The sequence below is a fragment of the Varroa destructor genome, unplaced genomic scaffold, assembly GCF_002443255.2.
Source record: "Varroa destructor unplaced genomic scaffold, Vdes_3.0 BEIS01000002.1, whole genome shotgun sequence".
Lineage (NCBI taxonomy): Eukaryota > Metazoa > Arthropoda > Arachnida > Mesostigmata > Varroidae > Varroa > Varroa destructor.
Window position 1 is genome coordinate 26,028,033 of NW_019211455.1, and position 21,890 is coordinate 26,049,922.

The 21,890-nt window shown below is 42.0% G+C and overlaps 1 protein-coding gene and 2 long non-coding RNA genes across 15 annotated transcripts in view; 1 reads left to right on the forward strand and 2 right to left on the reverse strand.

The window, feature by feature from the left end:
- cora (erythrocyte membrane protein band 4.1 like coracle) overlaps window positions 1-21,890 on the forward strand; it is a 65,915-nt gene that overhangs the window by 12,672 nt on the left and 31,353 nt on the right. Inside the window, exon 1 of one of the 13 annotated variants that reach the window (XM_022790096.2) lies at window positions 19,118-19,264. The exons of the other annotated variants lie outside the window; for them this stretch is intronic. The gene's annotated coding sequence lies outside the window, so the exon portion shown is untranslated. Of the gene's footprint in view, window positions 1-19,117; window positions 19,265-21,890 lie in introns of those variants that run through there. 13 annotated transcript variants of the gene reach the window in all.
- Window positions 419-2,887, reverse strand: LOC147757592 (uncharacterized). Its single transcript, XR_015321027.1, has 2 exons — window positions 1,867-2,887; window positions 419-1,756 (listed from the first exon to the last, which is right to left on the reverse strand). It is a non-coding gene; the product is annotated as an uncharacterized LOC147757592 (long non-coding RNA).
- LOC147757593 (uncharacterized) lies at window positions 13,329-16,687 on the reverse strand. The gene is made up of 2 exons (XR_015321025.1): window positions 15,750-16,687; window positions 13,329-14,822 (listed from the first exon to the last, which is right to left on the reverse strand). It is a non-coding gene; the product is annotated as an uncharacterized LOC147757593 (long non-coding RNA).

A 21,890-nucleotide genomic window follows, 5' to 3' on the forward strand; every position in this document is an offset into this window, starting at 1 on the left:
ACATACTTGCTGGAACGACCGATGCGAACTTGTACTTCAACTACTAAGTTACGATGTAATTGGATGGGACCGTTTATTAGTATCGTTCAAATCTGCCGTGTGGATTCGTTCAATTGACGACCGTTTTTAGACGGACGGTTTATGAGAATTGTCATTGTTTACTCATGCACTTATCGATCGAATCGGATCTGCTGCCACTTAAATATTTCTAGGCAGAAAGTTTTTTTTGCAGTACTTTATAAGGATGACAGTCTGCATGTGCGCTGCTACCGTGTCCTATCGTCCTAATGAGAGTACGTGGACAATTGTGCAATTAACGCTAAGTTATTTGTTACACTGCCGGTCCTATCAAGAAGTTGCACAATGATTTTTGCTGATGAAACTTACTGTACTGCATTGTACAGTGAGAACACACACAGCCTCTAAAATGGAAGTTTTATTTTCTCAAAATCAACTGTAGATTAACGAAAATGAACCCAAATCTCATGCGAGCCAGCATGCGTTCATTGTGTACCTCTACCGCTTGCTATATACAACGCGGTAGCAATACATATTTCAAGCTGATGTTTGAGTCATTGTTACTCGTGTATATTGTGTGCTCTCCACCGTACAACAAGCTGCCGGAGCTATCTTCGTTAGTAACATGAAATTTGTTCTGTTTCGTTCCGTCTTTTCTGCGTTGAGCGTTTTTCTGTAGTGTCAAACGAGTAGTGCGCTCTGAAGCCGGCAGCTGAACGCATTCATACTGATGACCGCAAACGTCATCGATTCTTCGAACGTAGTTTAGGTTCGTTTCTGTGTTTGTTGCGGCCGTTGTGTCCACCATCGTTATTGAATTGTTATTGCTCAAATGATTCCCATTCGTGTGAGTGGTAACTTTGTTCCCGATGCATTCTTGTTTATGTCACTAGGCCATCCACTTACAAAGGAAAGCGGGTTGCTGGCGAAGTGACGCATCGCGCTGGCCCGCGTAATCGTTGTTTCCACCGCAACGGCACGCGTTATCCACCATAAATTCCTTCTCCTTGTAAATTGCTTGTGTCTGGTGCAGTTTTGGTTTTCTGTATGTACGGGCGTATGTTTTCATTTGGTTTCCACTGCGATCAGATGCTGCTGAAGTGACGGGGAACGAATAAAACTGCAGACAGTCAAGAGAGTGCAGATTATTCAGTCATTTTACTACATGTTTTGCTTCTTTGGCAATTGCTATCGGCTACCAGCGACATCGGGGCTGATGGAAGCCATGACGGTTCATTGAATCCATAGGATTCGAATCAGACGTTGCGATTAGTTCGTGATTTTAACAGAGAAAACTCAAACAAAAATCATTTGCAACAAACTTGGATAAAAGCAAAAGGAAAAACTTACGTTAGATATTTCTTACTATTATAATTTACAAGATAATCTGCTGGACAGCGGTATATTTGTGCCGCTAAATGGGTATCAAAAGTTTACCTTTGCCTATCCGTTTCACTCGATTCTGGAGTATTACCTGAACGTCTGTATGTCATGGGTATGTATCTTGTCGTATATTATATAATTTCTTGAAAATAATGAGGAAGACGTGATTCGCTTTCGCCGTGATAAATCTGGTGGAAACAGTAGGGGCCGACATTTCTAGATTCGCAGACAGCTTCTGCCGCTTATGTGTGCCATCGTCACGGCGGCGGTGCTGATTCGTCGTCCTAGGGCAGCAGGCCGCAACATTTACGCAGGCGACACTGCCGAAATGTTGTTTGTCGTTGGACGGGGTCGCCTGTGAAGATGAAGCGACAGCAAGTGAGCACGATAGACAGATCGTGCATTGTATTATATTTACTTATAATATATTATAATATATATATATATATATTAGTGCTAATTTACCCATAATACAACGCATTTTCTTGCTAGTATGCTTATTATTGTTATTGTCGAGAAGAATAACTGCCAAAAGAGGTGCCGTTGGTTTTCTTTGTTTGCGGAGAAAATTCATGGTAGGCAGTCGACAACCGGATGATCATCATCGTTACAAGTTTGCAATATTGATGCCGCCACGATACCGCAATACGATAACGTAAGACACACAGTACAGAGCCATAAGACAATGAGCATTTCGACAGTTATGACCACTTATGCCCACCGATTAAGTTTTTGTCAACACAGTTTGTGAGTGAAGATTAAGCACAGATCGCCGATCCGGGCATTTAGCGCCAGCGTTGTTGACGTGCTTAATAGTTGCGTTGTAGAATCCATCAGCAGAGTGTCATTATAGTCAATTATTAGTCAATATATAAGGAAAAGAATGGACGCTGGAAAAATTGCTGAGCGAGTCGAGGAGCTGTTGTATGTATTTCTGGAGCTCCTGGCTGACCCCTTGGCTTAGAGGGATTAACCATTTGAATTTAAAACACAACAGTTTGAAACACATTTCGTGACCACGTGGTTTTGACATACTTGTATGTAACGCCTCCTTAAAGTAGTTGAGCTATTACACGCCATATCCCTTCAAACCGAAAAACGCGTACTTGGTTTTTGAAACGTAAATAAGCTAGCTTTGTTATTAGCTCTATCCAAATGTGGCCAGTTGTCCAGTACTCTTGAAACACATAGTATTTTGGTTAGCAAAGCGATGATACTCAGCTTCAAAAGTGCGGAAAACCGCAGTTTCTGGAAGCTTTTGAGTAGAATCTATGGGTGTTGTTTCATTCCAATGCGCGTCGGTGCGGCTTTCCGCTTGCCTTACCATAGCAATAACACTAATCATAATATTATATATAAATCGATAGGCGACGGATAAACAGCAGACAGCCGTAAAAGCGTCACGCGAAAATGAGAGAACAGCAGAACATAGGCCAGCTTTTGATTTTTAGGGCCACTCGTTTGGTTGTGTAGTCGAGCCTGTTCTCTGCTGTCGACGAGTGGAATCACGAGTGCCGATCTCGTACCACTATCGGTCATAAAGATTCCACAAACTGACTCACAAAGACCGAACTGGAAAGAAAGAAGCACGAATTTGTAGTAAAAGTGGGCAGGGCTTAACACGCAGAGGACAGCGTCGTTTAGCCATTCAACGTAAATGAAGTCCACAACTTTTATTTGCTGCTTGTTTTCATTTGAATCAGTGTTATAGTATCATGGCTAATAAAACCCCTGACTATAATTCGTACGAAAACAAACATCCAACACGTTGCGATGAAACGTCGACCTCGAATTGTACCACATATTGTCGAAAGGTGGTCGGCCACGTTGATAAAATATTAGGTTTCCCTATTCAACATACGCATTAGGTCGCGCGTATGCTAATTAGAGAGATTGATTTTGTTTCAACATCAGCAACGACTTTCAGCCACCTCAAGACCTATTTAAGAACCAAAGGGGCAGGCCTTGACTGAGGGTATGTATAAAGAAGCTCTTGTGAACCGATACGTTAGTTCGATCAAGTGCTTCCACTTCCTCATCCTTAGAACACTTAATTGAAAAATATTTGTCGACAGACAGCTAATAGCCAGGACGAATCCCTCTTTTCATTTAGGTTCGTTCGTGCAAATCTTTTCACGGAAACGCAACACGCGGCAGAATACTTTCGTCCCCTACGTGGGTTAACTTCTAATCAGATCGAAGATCTCATATACAGTAAGCTGAGCCGCCGGGTTAGTATACCAGGTCTTTGCCAACAGATTGCGCTTTGATAAAGGCTAAAGGGAAACAACCCTCGTGAGCAGATCCCACCAATCTGCCGTGAGACGAGCCGAGTTTAACAGCAAATAAAGGTGCTCGAACGTACAGAGATCGACCAAATCCCATCCCACATTATGCACGAGTACGTTGCTCGGAAGGTTCGAACGCCTGTACAATGCGGGCGGGAACGAGAAAATTTTTTTTTCTTTTAGAACCGATATCGCCGGTAGGCATTCTAACGGACGCCTGGCTGGCTCCCAGCACGAGGCGAGGTCCGTCCATGCGCGGGTTCGAACCTAGACCATAAGGTGTCCCTAAGATTAGCAGGCAGTTCGTTTCCCACCAACCTATCAGGGGTATGCGTAGAACTTTGGAGACGGGGACTTATACATTGTATTGAAGAGAATCTGTATTCAACCAATACAGATAAAAGATATACATTTAGGAACAGAAATGCTATCTTTTATTTGTATTGGTTGAATACAGATTCTCTTCAATATATGTCGCGTATAGTTCCATTGTGTGTACTGGACACACTCACTCGTACATTACACGTTTCTAGTTTTTCTCACATGTCAAATAATTCTAATTCAAACACACTTTAATTGTGTGTAATATATCCGTTGTCATTCAATAGAACCATGTGTGTATGCTAAATATGGACAGAGAATCGGCTGATCGCCGCGATGTTCACGAATGCCCCCCTGTTACGACTCGTTTGCAACAAACATTCTGTGCATGTTATTGCTTATGTGCTGATCAATTAAAAAACAACGGAAAAGTATTTTCGCACGTGCCTTTCTTGTACACATGCTCAGATCCCTAGCAGATAGTAGTTAGGTGCGGCGCTCTATCGGATCGTACACGTGAAAAAAGGAAACCACGTGCGATACTGTCTAGTACATACACCGGTGCAGCTGAGCTAATTGCCTGGCAATAATAATAATCGTCTATAGTTATCGTGCACATTTACCAGAAGCAGAACAACATGGTCTGCACAAGCCCGCGAGAAATTTGAAAAATTTTGAATATAGTAAAGGCAATACGTATACGCAAATGGAAGAAAGCGCCTTGGCATGTTAATTTTCAATGGCTGCGAATATATCTTAGATATTGCAAAGTAGTATTGAATTATTTGTGCATGCGGCTACACCGTTTAAAATACGATAGCGATAGCTTTTATGAGGAGAAGGCGTTTACAAAGCGAAGCTGCGTCCTCTGACACTGTTGCTATGGGGCCTATTTTACTTGGCCTTATTAATGTGTTGATGTATATCGTACTTCCCTGTACATTTTGCTTCATATTTTTGCTCCGTATTTCTTAACGTGATTTTTCTTCGGTGGCTCGTTCGTATCAATAAAATTGCTTCTTCATAAGTACAGATAACAAAAGCAGCCAATATACAATACTTTATCGCAGAGAAAGCTCATCAGATTGCATTGATACATTATCAAATAAATGGATTGTGCTTCTCCTGCGTCTTCGTTTTTACACTGTACCCTTACGTAGAAATTTTAGTAGATTATACGATCTTGAATTGGGTGTCAGCAAGTACCTTAAAAGGGAACAACCCAGGCAATATATTGGTTGCAATTAATATGGATACAGCATCTAAAGCCTTATTAAAATCAATTGTACATATAGACTTGGGTTCTAAATAGCTCGCAGTGCGTCTTCTCCGCCTTTGTAGAGATGATATTCGTTGTTAGCACCATAGTTTTCTTTTGCGGGCATTTAGAACCTGAGCTATCACTATGAGGTATATAGTAAAAAAGGGGTTGCTACTAATATTGCCAGGCTATTCTATCTGAGAGGGGTATTTTGTCTACACGAGAAGGTCGAGAAGGCAAACAGGCTTGCGGACAGATGGGCGAATTGGTCAGAACGACTAGGAGTATCTATCTAACACGATCTCTTCAGGGACATTGACTGTCGCAGGGGGTGAACACTTAAAGAACACACACTTTTTCTCGAAGTCTGTTGCAAACGCTCTTTTCTGTGCGCGATCAGAAAGAGAAGACAATGTGGGACGATCGTGATCGGACAGATCGTTAGAGATTTGCTTAGAGCTTTTTCTAGCAAGCTTTATTCCCGGTCAAAGTTAATTAACAGTGTTTGTTTGTACTCCTGTATGGAATCACGACTCAGTCAGTCTATTAGCCGACAGAGAGACCTTTAAAATACGTTCACCAGGGTTTCTGCACATTCTCGAAGGAGGTCCTCACCTATTACGAAATTGTGAAGGTAACAAACAGATCAGACAACATGGCTCAATTAAAGTTCGATTTTTCTCTAGTGACAAGACTTGTGCGTATACGCCTGGCGGACTCGGAACTACCAACCAGTGCTCAAAACAGCCACCACAGGCCAGCATCTGGCTATTGTATTTGATCAGCAACTGTCGTGATCATCATTATTATTCTTATTGCTTATTGCGGTTCAAGGTTATTTCTATTCGGGTGTAAAGTTATATCAACACAAATATGCATCCATTTCTATGTAACATGTATAGGCATATAATAAAGGAAGCTAACTATAAACGATGAGAACAAGATATGTGGGATATCCAGCGCGGACTAAATATCAGTGTGCGTTTCTTATGTGAAAGCCTCCTCTGCGACAACACTATAGCTAAACAAACATGTTTAAACTGTTGTGGTCGAGAGGGTAACTCACGAAGTCTAGTCTCACCCTTTTTTTTTTGTGATAGACTACTGCAACTCGGTCTAGCATGCTCCGAATGAATCTATGCACTATTCTTGTCACGTCCGAGTCCTGGGCCCACCTTGGGGCACTGTGTCTTTCAATTGGGGCATATTCGTAAATTTTTGTTTGGCCTGGTACCATCTTTTACACACAACGCCACACATTTTCGGTCATATTCAAGTCGGATGAATTTCCAGGCCATGTCAGCTCTCCGACATCAGCAACGTTTAATACCTCAGAGGTATACTGCCGTGTGACATGATTTGTCGTACGTAGTTACCAGCAGGCAACCATGCTAGTTCCTGCGGCGACATTGGACAGATTCTAGATTGACTCACTATATATTGTCGTCTTTCAATAATCCTGTTGGTGAAATGAGCCGTTTCTGTGCTGTGGATGGAAATTACAGTCTACACCATTGTTTTACTTGTTGGATCGCGAAAGACTCGTGTGATCTATCATCGAAACGCCTATACAAGCGCTGAACGTTACCACTCAAACCTTCGCAAGTGCGATTCATCTGAAAACTGTTTTATTCTATTCTTCAATTGTCGAACTTTTTGTTGTTGGGCTCATTTGAAACACATATACTTCCCTGTACAGCTTGGCCGAAATGCTTTGACTGCTTTAGGATAGCATAGGAAAGTCCTTATAGAAATAGTGACTCCACGCCTTGTTGGCGCAGTTACGAATCTGTCTTTCTGTGGGGTAATCAGAATCATCCGCTCTTCCTCGCTGCATTGTGTACCATCTTCAATTCTTGTTTCCTGTTCTTTTTAGTGATAGACGGCTCACTCAGCGATTTCTTTTCGTAATAGCTTTTTTAAAATTGGCTGCCTCGTAGTTTCACTACGAATAATATATAGTCGAGAAAAGCAAAAGTGACTAAGATCTATTTCGGAGTAATCTGTAGTTACAACGATGTCGCTAGTATCAAATAGATGACCACTATAATTGCCTGAATAACTACATTATCTCAAACAATGTAGGGCTATCCGTGAACGAAAGAAAGCAAAATCAAATGCCCAATGTAAATTGAACGCCGCTGCGGAGATATGTCCCGTCGAACTTAACAGTGGGCGGAGTTTTTGGGTAGCTAATTTATTTGACCCATGTCGGGTATACACATATGTAGCCCTAAAGTACCCCGGGTCGTACTTGTTCACTTGAACCTTCAGTGCTTACATGATGACCGTGTTATTACCAGTAAATGTTTATATGTCATTGTCGTTGCTGTTACACGTGTCGAATATTTATACAGAAGAGGAAGCTGATCTCGAAAACTGTCTATTTTTAAATATTTTTTTTTTTGCCAATTATGAGCATTTTGACTATGGTCAGTTTCGGCTCGCTGTGATTGTATCGACCAAACGATCCGTTTTTGCAATAATACTACATATCCATCAAGGATCACTCCTGTCAGCCGCTCGTTACTCGTAACCGATTTGCTCGAGGATGAATCCTGATACGATAGCATAGCTATTGCGGTCGATATAATATACAAAAGCTATTCTCTTGCATAGACAGCGCTGGGTTATCGTTGTTTTACCAGCTCGATATGCATACCCAGTTTGGGATATAGTATGGATTGTTCATTTTTGTGGTCACACTGTTTCTCTTCCGTAAAACACCGACGGTAGTTGGCGGTATGGGTATTTGTTAACATTAGTCTACGCCGCACAATCAGATGGTTTCAAACTGCTGTAACATCATGCCCATATACAATTTAGCTATTGGTTCTCGACGGTTCAGCTACCACTAGCATTGTGTACTTATATTACCTAGCTCAAGCTACGTTTTATTGTCGATTAGACCCATCCAGTGTTAAGCTCGGTTCACTATCAAAAGATTTTTTTGCAGTCTATAGTTTTGATAGGTTCATATCGTACGTCATCCCTCTCAAGCGGCTTCCGTCGTTCGGCCGATAATAGACTAGCTTTTAAACATAAAAATATGTGAACGGGGAAAAAAAATTGACAATTCATCTCTTTATTTAGATGTACTACAGTGAAATTGTGCTTAACAGAGCCATGAAATTCTTGCGACATTTTCCGAGGGTCAAAAATGACCGCTGTAGGTGGTTAGCCAGCTGGAATTTCGTATATTTTTATCTTTTGGTTTAAGGTACTCCACCATTCGAGATCCTTCGGCGGACATCAACATAGTATGCGATATTTCGTATCATACGATGATTTCCGAGCAAGTTGACTCAGACAATGTAAACAGAATGACAAAAATCCTCACGAAAAACGTTTCCATTTGTTAGTTTTGCTGGCGTTTTTTTTCCGCCGTCTCGTTTGATTCCATTGACCTGTGGCTAAGAATGACATTCGCTTAGTTCACGGTGATGAAAGTTGCGAGTGTGCAGATAAGTGCCCTCTTTGCTGTCTGCTTTGAAGAGCGACTTAGAAAAGGAAAACAAAAGCTCGAAGGGTTGTGGCCACCTCGTCGACGAGATCACGCTTTTCCTTAAAGGCTGAACAGGCCATCGAGAACGCGTCTTTGCTTACTACTGTAATGAAGCACGCTCTGGGAGTAAGTGCACGTGCCTCATGCATACTATTGCGTCGAAGGCGGACTTCCGAACGCTGAGCAGTGGGGGAACGGCAAGGACTTACCGTTCGGCAGGGCCAGGTTCTATAAGCAAAGCATGTTTGTCCCGTCATATGTATCATCAAGTTATATATATCATGTTCAGCATGAGTGGCCTCACTGTCACCATAATATGCTTTAGCCTCTTGCCTAGTACTTCGTTCATCTTTCCATAAAAGTTTTACGAACAAAGCAGGTAGCTGTAATTATAGTAGTCAAGGCTGCAACTGAGTGAGGTTTGATTGTAGGAATTAGTACACTAACTATGAAACTCATTGTCGGCGTGCATCATAAATATGGATGCGTGTTAAAGAATTAGATTCGAAGTACAGCCGGACACGAAATATAGGAGTAATAGGCAAGACTTTTCAGCAGCTCCGATCGTAAGTAGCGTCAAGCCTGGGCGTTCATACCATTTTATGTAAGATTAGCAAATTGCGAGCGTAGACAGCATTGGAATTTTCTAAAATCTGCCCGAAAAAAAGGAATTCAGAAATGTATTTTGTTATGAAAGAGCGATAGGCAACCGATACGGCCGTATCACTACATCGATTTAGAAGGCCATAACAAACAACCATTGCCATGATAATAATGACTGTCATCATCACCACTCGTAGTCTGATTAAACGGTGCTACGTTATTTTTTCCATATATAGATTCGCTAAACGGTCTGATTTTCGCTAGGCAGAGGTTTTCCAACTCATCTTCAAGAGAATCCACCGGCGTTTATAATGTGTTGTGTTGAGTTAATCATATCCGTAGACTTTAAAGAGTGAGCTTGCTTTCTGGTTGAGTCTCCATGACGTAGTTGGGAAATCTCTCTATGCAGACATTACTGTCGGCTTTCCATATAATACCTACGAGTGTCAACAATAAAAGCAATTCAAACTTGGACAGATGCATTGCAGTTCTCATATGCTGTCAAAAACAGGAGCAGAGGAGAAAAAGTCGGAACTTTCACCGATGCGCCAATCGACCTCGCCCAACGGTTGATGCGAAGTCATTGACCTCTGACGCAGCTTGGCTGGACCCAGATGGGACTCACAGCCCGCCATTAGCCGTGAAAAGGAAGGAGTAATCGATGAGTAGCGAATAAATTTCTTTGGGCAAAAACGTGAGGAAAACACGCCGTAGCCGAGGCTACCAGCTGTGGCGTAATGCAAAAACGATAAATCGTTCCTTGCAGATAAGGTCGCCAACTTGTCCTTGTTTTTCGGCTATTCTAATAATGCCCTGTCGGTCGCTCCTGGTTGGTTTCTATCGTAGTTAACAGTCTCTGGTGCAATAATGAAATCTCATCGTGAATAGAGTCGTATTGGAGTATTCTACCCAAAACCTTCAAACTCAGAGCATAAGACTTAAAAAAGCAATGATTGTCTGAGCGAATCAAATGTCTTCATTATAAGGTCCTCTTGACTGAAATTTTTCTTCATCAACAAATATTTAATTTGCACCAGTTGCACGCTGGCGAGGTCTATACGGTGGTAAGTATAAAAAATCTTGTTCTCGTACATGCGAAGCACACGCCTCCCGATAGAGAGGTAGGTGTTCGCGGGTCGTCTGAATATGTAATTTAATTAATTACATGAAAAATACTACTGCAACTAACTTAAAATTATCTATTTATCTATATGACCACGAAACTTCATGAAAACTGTTTGACACGAACCACTTCCGACGCTAGAATATACATGGATTTAAAAAAGTTTAAATTTTACCCAAAGGCGTTGCAGAACATGTCCGGACGTCGGTTAAATATGTAAAGGAAGATGTGCAACCTTTCTCGATTTTTTGTATCTTCAAATAAACAATTATACATTATTCTCTCACACTCACAATAATAAATTGAATCCAAAGTAATGTCGAATTTTGTTTGATCTTACAACAAGAAGAGGAAAAAACGGCAAATTATAGTGAATTCAAAAAGGTCGATGGGCTAAGTAATGGATAACCCGCTGGAGCTATACGGCTACACGTTGCGTGAACTCCGGAAAAATACATAAAAAAAAAAAAAGAAAAAGTTTCGCGTGTTTTAATTCAGTGTGTATCCGTATGATCTTTTATATTGTACTAATTAAAGCCAGACGCGCTCATGACGTTTCTCCATTAGCGTTTCTAATAGGTACACACACACACACACACACTCACGAACACACACATGTATACACAGACACACACATATATGTATATATCTCAGCGTCTAATACCAAGTACTGAAGCAGTCGTCTGGTTGATTTTGACTAGTTAGAATCGAGTGTACGCAGGATCTGGTCTGAGCTGGCCACTGCCATATTCGCTATAACTAGCCATTGATGGCAATGTCCGGATGGGCGTTATCCGGCAACAACGTCAGATCGCTGGATGCATTGCATCGCTGTTTGGTTTGGCCGTTCGTTTCGACTTCGGCGTGACACGCTTGTCAACTGAACAAGGACAATACAATGTTTGATGCTGTCTGTATGGTCTGATACGTGGATACATGAGGAGGCGGAGTAAAATGCAGCCGGTAAGACTTCGTTGATTCGGGATATTTGTTGAAGGATAAGTGAACTGTTAATGCAAACAACAAGAGCCAACAGTAAACTAGCAAAAGAGAACATGGGCGCCATTGCAGCAAACAAACATGGAGAAGAATGAATAAAAAAAAGTAACGAATATTACTTTTCTGTTAATTCTAGCAATACTGGTTTGAGAGTACTGCAGTAGCCTTCAGTTTGTCATAGGCAGCGGTCGTCTCTAGGGCAAAAATAGGGCCAACGTTTAAATAAATTACTCCGCGGCATCATTATAAAGCGGAATAAGCTTATGTAACAAATAGAACATTTAAATCTGCCTCAAGCAAACGTATTTACTGAAACTTGCATATTCCTTAATTTAGGCAAAATCACCTTCGTTTGAAATTCATATGCGCAGGCCAGTTAGAAACGTTATATTAAGATGTGTTCCTGCTACGGGCTCCTGAGCAAGTCTTGTTGACGAACTCAGTTCCTGCCGAAAGTAATGAGCATTTGAGCGGTTCGAAAGGGCTAACATAAATTCTACGAGCGTACGGTATGACAGCTCTATAGGCGCCGAAGCTGCCCGTTTGGACGATTCGTCGGCGATTGTCTCGGCGGTGATGACACTCCGGAAATCCACTAGTGCTTGTCTTGTTCGATTCAGCATGTTAGTGGCCGTTTGTTCGCAGAAGCAGAAGTCCTTCAACGGTAATGTGGTACTACCAGACGCTTTCAAGGGCCTTTCATATATTCTGTAAAAGCCTGCCAGGTGACTGACTTTCACCATGCCTGGCTGTAAGCAGAAGATGTTGCTTCGTGTACTATATATAGTAATAATAATACTAGTTACCGTACTTATCAATGTATAAACACTTCTAGTTCAGTTGGCTTGTTTGAGTAAAGTTATTTCGAGTTCAGCTCTTAAAGCACCAATGCGAGTTTCATGCAGATCTTGAAGCAATGCACACAGAGCAAGTACGCTGCTTTTTATGCATTGAATGAAGTAACGTCCATCGAACACCAATCAAGAAAACATGGTAAGTTAATGAAGTGAGACTTGAATACGCACGGAGTTTGCCTGGGACACCCGGTTCGCTCAGGCTGTGCACGATTTCATACCGGTGGTAAACTGTTTCTTTACATAAGCGCCACTGGGTGGCGCTGCTGTGCTTCCGCCGCTGCAACACGCTTTCCGACAACGTGAGGAGGTGGGGGCGTTTCCATGAGCTTCATTGCTTATTTTTTGGGAGGCAAGAAGCAGGTAGTGGAGCCGCTGGCTTAGCAGATCTGTCTCACTCGACTGGCCAGTTTGTTGGTTTTTCAATTTGAACAATTCAAGTGGCGTCAAGCGGCTTCCTAATATTTCAGTTTTCAAAAAAGGACAGACGAGGCAAGAATGCTTTCAGGTCCGGACGTTCATATCGGCTCTGTGTATGGGGACCTCGGTGTGCGGGTGCGGGGTACGTTTTGCGTTCGCTCCAAAAAGATGCTTCCATTTTACTTTTACATAATTTGACCTTCACTGGGAGCCACTCGTCGGTTATGAGAACGCGATTATTAATAACGGGATGAGCGAAAGTAAATTTGTAAAATCTCATCCACCGCTAGCTGAGAAGATCCAAAAGTTCTGCGCCATTTTTTTAGCGCTAGCACGCGGACAGCCCGCCCTTTGCTTTTGCTTGCACAGGCCGTTTTTTTTAGACATTTCGTTCAGCTTCTTGTTATAACCTAAAAAATAGTTGCGAGGATTTAATATAAGGCTAATTTTAGACTTATCAAGGTTACCAGTAGTGACCAGTAACTAACACAGTTTTATATCAGCTATCTGCAACAAAAAGGCATTAACACATCGATGCAAAAACGGCGTGGTCTCTCTTTATCTTTAAAAAATTATTTATTTATTATATTTAACATGTGTACTTTGTTTATGATTGGCTGCTATGATACCCGTGCAAAAACAATAGGTATTCAAGCAAGTTAGTTGAAATCGCAGCGTGGGCCGAAAATGATGACAGAGCTTCCTTTCTCCTGCCACTCCTTCTACTGGGGCAGGTCGTTGGATAACGCTGTTACGAATATAGCCCACCTTTTCTTGTTACGTAAGTAGAATAATTTAATTGAATTAAATATTCAAACGAGCGGTTCTCTGCAGTTGTAATGATCTCCAATGCCAAGACATGGTTTAGGACATTTGGCCCGTCGCTGCGTCTTTCTTACGTCACCAAGCATATATAAGACTTGATAAGGCTTGGTTAGAGCATCTGTAAGACTTTTGTAAGTAGGACAATGAATGCATGGCGACCTTCTACCCTGTGTTTATTCAGGTGGGCTGATCATATCATAGGCTGTACATTTATCCCACTCTGCTCAATGGGACGACAAGGTGACGATACACGAATACGGTACAAGAATGTATTTTAGCGCTGCTGCTAAATGGGGCAAATTGAGGTTCTTTTCAAAGCATAATTATCGCTTAAATGCAGCTTGCGAAGTGAGGCCGTCCGATGATAGATTCTGTGGAAAGCTGCGAGCCAGGTCATAGCGCCACTAAAGGACGCTATGTTCATTGCAAGATACGAACGCCTATAGTGCCTCGTTCTTGACTGCAGCCTTGTTATAGAGCCTAATTGCCCTACGGCATAGAGGTCCCGAGGTTGTACAAATTAAATGAAACTTCCCTTTTGATTCGTCCAATTCCTGCCACAAGCTAAGAAGACTTTAGTTTCAAAAGAACAGATGCTTATGCTGTTTTACTATATTCCTATCTAGTTTAGATGGTATGTTTTTTCAGCACGAAAAACAACGTAACTATAATTATACTGACTATGAGATTGTTTTGGCTTTGTGTCTGGCAATGTAGCATACGAAACAATAGTCCGAAAATTATAAGAACTATCATTGAAAGTTTATTTGTATGGTTTTAATAGTCGACAAAGGACGTATACAATAGACCATTTTAATAATCTTCTTCAAATTCTAAATACCGAATAAATAAATTATCGTCTTATTTATTAAGGTTATTATTGTTTTGGTGCTGCTTTTCCAGCTGTTTTATCTGGGCCCTTTCGGGAGGTTAGTCACATTTGTGTTTAGGTGTAGTAGATCAGTCTTAAGGCTAAGGCAAAAAATGAAGTCTGCGATTCCAATCTTTCCAGATAAGCAAAACCGTTTGGGCTGCCTTTTCAGGCAGGATTATTCATCCGATTTTCGCTATAAACTACCTGTAGACCAATAAGGTTGGGCAGACGTGTCCTGCAAATGCTTAGGTGGGACCGTTTTATGTTTACGAAGTAGGACAGACCAGTCAGTCTTGGCTTCCTGCTTAAGCATTCGTCTCCGAGTCCACGGGATCGATTTTCAAGACTCTGGAATGTTCATACAGAAAAGATGTACATGCCTGAACAAAAGTCGAGTTTTGGTCTTCCTGACGGTGATTCTATCGAGAATCTTTCCGCCACAGCTTCCGAAGCTATCGTAACGATCGGGGGGAGAATGTCAATAACCATGAGACATCGTCTGCCTACCGTAACAAATATATTATCAATATAAGTTTGTCAACTGAATGAACACTCTGCTAACTAGATCTGATATTTAAATGCTCGAAGTCAGAACGAGCTGAATAAGTAGGACGCAACGCATTTATCTCGTTGAGTTGGTACACGAACATTTGCTCAGTAGCAAAAACTTGTGTCCGCTCCAAACTTTCTCATTGCGTAATGATGGCAACTAGCGACCGTGGCTGAAGTTCATCAGTAAACATGTCACGGGCCAATACTTGACAAATGCTAATTGTTTTGCCCCTACAGTTTTGTATGTATCAGAATAACTTTGGGCGTGGACTGAGTCTACACTGCATCTTTTCTATACTAACTGACAATTGTACGGCTAAATTCAGTTCACAAGCTTAGTACCCGGCACTCGAAATAAGTATTCTTGCTCGTCAATCTCCTGCATGGTTCTTCAGTGAATTTCGAAATTATGATGAATGCCATATTTGGCGTTGTACCAGTATGAAGCTTTTGATATCTATTGGTTGTGGCAGTGTTGCTATGATCGGATACACTGCGCCGATACGCGCTGAAGACTCGGCCTAAGGCGCCCGACCATTCGGTGGTGGACCTTCTTACGACAAACGTTGTCGTCAACGCCCTTCAGAGAGATGCGGCGTCCTCTCGTTTCGTATCTGCCTGTTTTCACTACGCGCCACATTGCCAAGTAGCCATACGACCAGTGGCAGCAATGTAAACAATGGTATCGTGGATCTGCTGCTACCGCCGCTACCAAATACTTACCGAGGATTTCCGCATACTGCGTAGCCGTCCGTCTGTCCAGCGCTGGAGCTGCTTTCGGTATTTTCGTTTGATACTACCATGGCCAGCTTACTCGATGACGTTGACAATTACCAGTAAAAAGGTTTGCATTGCTATGGCAGCGAGTTAGGCACTGTAGCAGAAACAGGCAAAAACGTCGAGGGTGGTAATGTTGTCGCCACGTTCACTTTTGGCCACCAACGATATTACCATCTCTGATCGACCGCTGATGATGCTGCGCTGATTGTGTATCCAACTGGTGATGATTTAACTGGTGTTACAACGTTTTTGTCCTGCTCTGTCTTGTGTCTGCGCAGGGGAGGGCGACGAGGGCGATAAGAACAGAAACAAAATTAACTGCTTATCGAGCAAGTAACAGCTGACAAACTGCGATTTCGATAGAGACTGTTCATAACAGGTTTGTTTAACGGTGGATACATACATCAATAACGGTAAGAAGGTAGTTCCTATTGTTGTCGTCTAAAAAGTCGTTCCGCTGGTAAAGTTGCTAGACCAGTCAAGAAGCCATCGGATAATATCGAGAGGACCGTGCTGATAAAAATCTTGCCCCGATTGCTGGCTGCTAGGCGGGATTCAACACCCAAAGATTGAAAATTGTAACTAAAGGTATTTTTTTTTCTTGAGAACACGCTCAATTTCAAAAACATCGGTCGCATACTCCTGTAGCCACTGTTGTAGTGAACATTGTGGAGTTTCGCAGCTGGCCGCCACGTATGCTTGTTTTTGTTTGTAATACTACCTTGTACTTTTTTTTTTTTTAAATTTGTGGCCTTTCACTGCACAAATAGCTGTGTAGATCGTTTCTCTATTTTCGTACGTATCCACAGATACGTTGCTATAGTCTTACCGTTTAATATCGAAGAAGTTCAACTTCCCGGTATGCGTTCATCTGATGCGTTTAGATTATGTTCAGCTGCATTAGTTAGTATGTAGTGTCATGGAGGCCATAACGAATGAAATTTTTAAACTTACAACTTAGGCACAAACAGACAGACAATCAACTGATACGTCCGAAAAATTTATTGCAAGGAAAGACGCGAAGTATACTTTTTCTTCATATCTTATCATTTTAGAACTCTGAATACTATTTAAGCTATTTTTTCAATTAATTAGCACTGATGTTATATGTGAAGTGATCCTTTCAAGATTCGCAGCCCGCTACCATTTTCAAGTAAGTCTTTAATGTGGGTCTCTAATTTCCCAACGAATCGACGCGTAGAATACGAGGGCTATGGACGCTATTTTGGCTGATCAATAGTTCTTGATGGTTTCGTGGCAAGCAAAACCAGCGGTCGGTCACGCCTTTTGGTGCTTCTTACGGCTGGCCTGGCTCTATCCTTTGCTACCCTCATCGCAGTCCATCTTATGGCGCATTGTGAACGGCCAGGAGACAAAAACTAGAAGCTATTTCACTATGCTCGAAAGCTGGTTCGTCACCGAATCAACGATCTTCTGAAGAAATCGCGTAATCGACGTAAACGGCTGTGTGTGTGATTTTTTGACAGTTTAGTCAACTGAGCATAAACGTGCAGAACTACTCGGAGAAAGGCGAAATAATCGGACCGACAAACAGACAATCGAAAAATAGCCATAAACACAGGCGAGCTGAAAGCCCGGCATTGAAGAAAACGTCACAAGTAGAAGCGTGCGATTGCGTTTGTCTTTTTATCTTTCCAACTGAGTAGATGACTGCAATGATCGCCTCAGATGCAGTGAACACGGTGTTTGTTGATGCTGAGCTTCGGAATTCTGATGCGATCGTCTGACACAGCCGAGCAAATGAACGTTTGTTGTGCTCGATTCAGAGTTGTTTATTAACTCAAAAAGACGCCATGAATGGCAGAGCATTGCATTTCGGTGACAACTATTTAAGGATTAGGTAAAGAGTAAAAAAAGATAAATACTATCTTTAACCGATCAGACGATCTCAGTGAATCTCGGGTGCATTTTTCATTGCTTCACCTCAACCAACTGCCGGGTTAAGTCGGACATACAAGGAAAACCAGGAGCATAATTCCGATTTGAACAGGTTTTCTCGATTTGGGAAATTGACATTTCGGATAATCATCCCCCACTTTAGACTTCTTAGATTTATGCGTCACTTCAACATCTGACGGAACGGGAGGTCGTACAGCCCGGGCCTACAGTCAATTCTTCCGATAAAAGACCAGGCGAGCATATCACCAGAATCGGACTGCATTCAAGGACGTCTATGCGCCATCCCTTCGTGAAAGCTTCGAAATATCCGTTTCGAAGGTTTCACGAATCGCCAAAGAATCGCAGTATTTATTGTCACAGATGCGCACAATTTTTCGATGATTGCGTTAGGCCATTTCGGGCCTGGCTGGTTGGGCCGGTCGCTACGAAGACGCTTCGCCTCTGTCTATTTGTTTACATGCTGTATCTTGCGGGACGATGATGACGTCAACAAAAACAGATTTTTTTCATCTCTATCTATGTTTTTCCCTCGCTCTTTTCCTATCAAAATGGCTTCATATGAGTTCGAGCCGCACAAGCTGAGGTAAGTTCATAACGAGGTCTGCGTCTATCGAATATGGTACTAAACCTTGATTTCGCGTCATAAGTGTGTTCCAAACCAATTTGTTTCGATTTCTTCTAACATAATACAACAATTTATGCCTATAAAGATCGTTGTCTGATCATCATCATCAGAAAAGCGTCATAAACTATGGTTACAACGCTAATCGATAGCTGACAATCGCTAACGTAAACTGTGCATCCGGTGACCGCACACGATGTTGTGTGCTTGTCGTCTGCTTATAGTGACAAGTCTCATTTGATGATGCTTCGTGGCTGTTTGAAAGGGCTGAATACCTACTTATGTGCTCACTACGGTTACCGTTAATTTTGCCGATCCGTGCATAAAGCGTAGTTTTCATGGAAACCAACGCGAAGAGGGAAAACAGCCCGGCTTTGCTAATAACTGTGCGATAAAATCGCAGTTCCGTTATATATATTTTTTGGCAGAAGGCGTTCCTGGCAATGATGCTCTCAGTTCCGTATAGTGTAATTGTAATGGAAGTAGTGATTTGCCATCCAACAACGAGCGAGGGCGAAAAAAACACGGAAAGCTAAGAAAACGTTCTACTATCGTCACGTTCAATCTTTGCAATGGATAACGAATAACGATTGAGTATCTATGAGGCAGTCATGCGCAACGCTATTCCAGTAGTAATTGCATGATTGATAGCGGCCGATAACTAGCTTCCGGTGCATTTCAATGTAGGACACTCCTTTCCTGCTCCCACGCGGCCTATCCAATCGAAAAGGTTCAGTCGTTGGCGTTCCATGATGTCACGGAATTTGAGTGGTGGCACGGTCCAACCGCCGGCACCCGGTCGTACATGGCATGACATCGTGTTGTATCTGCTTGTTACTTTCTGCTGTCGACGACATCGGTACGGCTCAATAGTGAGACACATGGCACTGAACTGAAAAAGGGAGTATTAGCAAAGGTAAGAGTTTACTGACAGGTCGGTTGCACACTAAGTCCGAGATTGAAGCCATCCTCGTCCTGTTGTTGACGGTTAAATAGACACTCGATTCAAAGGCTGCAAGTACAAGTACTTATAGAACTAGTGCTGCGTGTTACATAGCTGATAGTGTAATCATACCGGAAACGGAATGCGGGTAGTTTTGAGTGGCCTTTAGTATATGAGATTTTCTCAATGCAAGTTTCTCTTATCAAGCCGTGCTTGCCTAGCAAAAGTAATCAAAGTCTATCTTTTCTATCTTTTTAGACTCACATTTTATTTACACATATAAGAACAACAATAGTGCATTATTACTATGACATGGTCGAAGCTGTTTGAGATGGCTGGCATCAAAATATCTAAAGGCAAGATACCGGCTTACCGAGTACCTTAAGAAAGAAGTCTACAGTGACCGACCTTCCGTTTATAACAATGTTTATGTTTTTATCCCACTGGGAGTTCCGGTCAAAGCTTCTTGGTAGAAGCACTGGTGGCAGAAACTGCGGTTCGACACCTTGAGGTTCCGTCTATTATACGTACAAACAAGTTATATCTCTGGCAGCACATACAGGCGAATATTGTGTCCTTACTTGGAAATCCAATATCACAGAAGTAGCAATGTTTACTCTATGTGACACCTCATCACGTTCGTCAAGCAGGGACTCGTGGAAACGATGGCATATAGATACAAATTGGAGGGATCGCGTCATAAAGTAGACATGTTCCCCTGCGCGAGCTCTAAGCGATAAAAGCGTGTGGATAAAGCCTGACTTTATCTCAGCGTATCATCGATCTGCGGATTACGATCAAATTGATCCAATGGCTATTTTGACCATAAATCTCTTCGTTAAAGAATCCATAATGAGAAATACCTATACCGATGAATTAGAACTAATTTATCATTGGTATCGATGTGGGAGTACAAGGTTGAAAGCTTAAAAATTTTCTTTCGAGATATTTTAGTTACATAGCGCGATAGGTGATATCAGATGATCACAGATCACGGTTTATACAAGATTAGGTCTACAGTAGCGAAACAGTATCAGCGCTGCAAAATTGAGAACCAAATTGATAAAATGTGAATACTAAAGCCATAACGGAACTCTTCGATACATATTAGTTACGTATCGATGATACCTACGAAGTAATGGTAATTGCTTCCGCTGAGGCCCACATAAAAGGAATTTGTCAGCGATTGGCAAATGCTTCGGACAAATCTCAGAAGTCGACGATGGGGCAATAAGGTGATGAACACCTTAGACCGTTCGGCAGGCGTGCGGAAGGCAGGACAGTAGGTAGAAACTTGTAGCCCCCCGATGAGCGCTGTCGGTCCGTACAGGTCCATTACCTCCAAACGCTCTTTCGACTATTCATTCTTAAGCTTTGGTTTGATTATCAATTGCGGCCATAGTTGAACTGTACACACATAGCACAATGTAACCGACAAGATCTCGCACTCGAAAGGCACAGGAGGTGGGGAGGCGGAAGCTGATTCACGTTGAATTGAAGGGTAACACATGACCAGTGATGATGGGAAGCACGAATTTTGAGCTAGCAAGCCATAGCCTAAACCAATCCGCTAATTCACCCAAGTTAATTAAGATTAATAAACCAAATGTCGATGTTGTTAATAAGTAAGGTAGATGTTGACATTTGAGGAGCCATCGAGTTGAGGGGAAATATAGTTTTATTATAAACAATTATTCTGCAAATTTTACAGAATCGGCATATCTAGGGATCCATGGAGTTTCAGTGTTTTTATTGGTGCACTACGTTTATGCCGAAAAACTAGAAACGGCGAACATCCAGCCATTCTGATCGGTTAGCAGTCGTGCAGAAATAGCATAAAAAAATACCAAAAAGCATATTGGCCCGCATTACAACGATTCAAAATCGTCGACCAGCAGATACGCTCCGAACATTTCGAAGTTATTCCCACATCTGGTACTGGCGATTGGTTGCGAAAATAATAGACAGTAGATTAACCTTGTGTATGCTAACACGTAGTTTCTTTGTGCTGGGGAGCTGGAGGTTGTTGACGAAGATTTGGGACGGAAGTCTCTAGTCGGTTGATTGGAGATGGATAGCAGATAGAGTTGTACGCCCGCGGACAGTGCACAGGACGGTAGTTCGTGAGCGATTATGCTGTTAGCATGTGCACAAAGATCTATGCAAAAAAAACAAAATATATATATATATATATAGAAATGACCACTACTAGCAACGATTTATAGCCGATCTTGCCGCTATTGTTGTCTCTTGTAGCCTTACGGAGTAGTCAAACAGGAATTAGCACGATGCATCACTTACTGATTCCTGCCTGTAGCGTTGCGGGCTAATTTGAATAGCTCCAAACAAATGTTGGTTTCGCAAACACGACGAACAGTCTTTAGAGGGGGTTCGGTCGGTGGGGGAACAGTTGTTCGTAACCATATGAAAGAAAAATACTACGCATATATGGTGCTGTCATTTCCATTTTTAAATTTTGCAAAATAGGCATACGTATTAATATTGTAAAGGAAAGCGTTATAGATTGGTGTAATAGTATCTACAGTATGGCTTGCGTAAGTACCGATCGATAAATGGCGGCAACAGCGTACGGGTATAA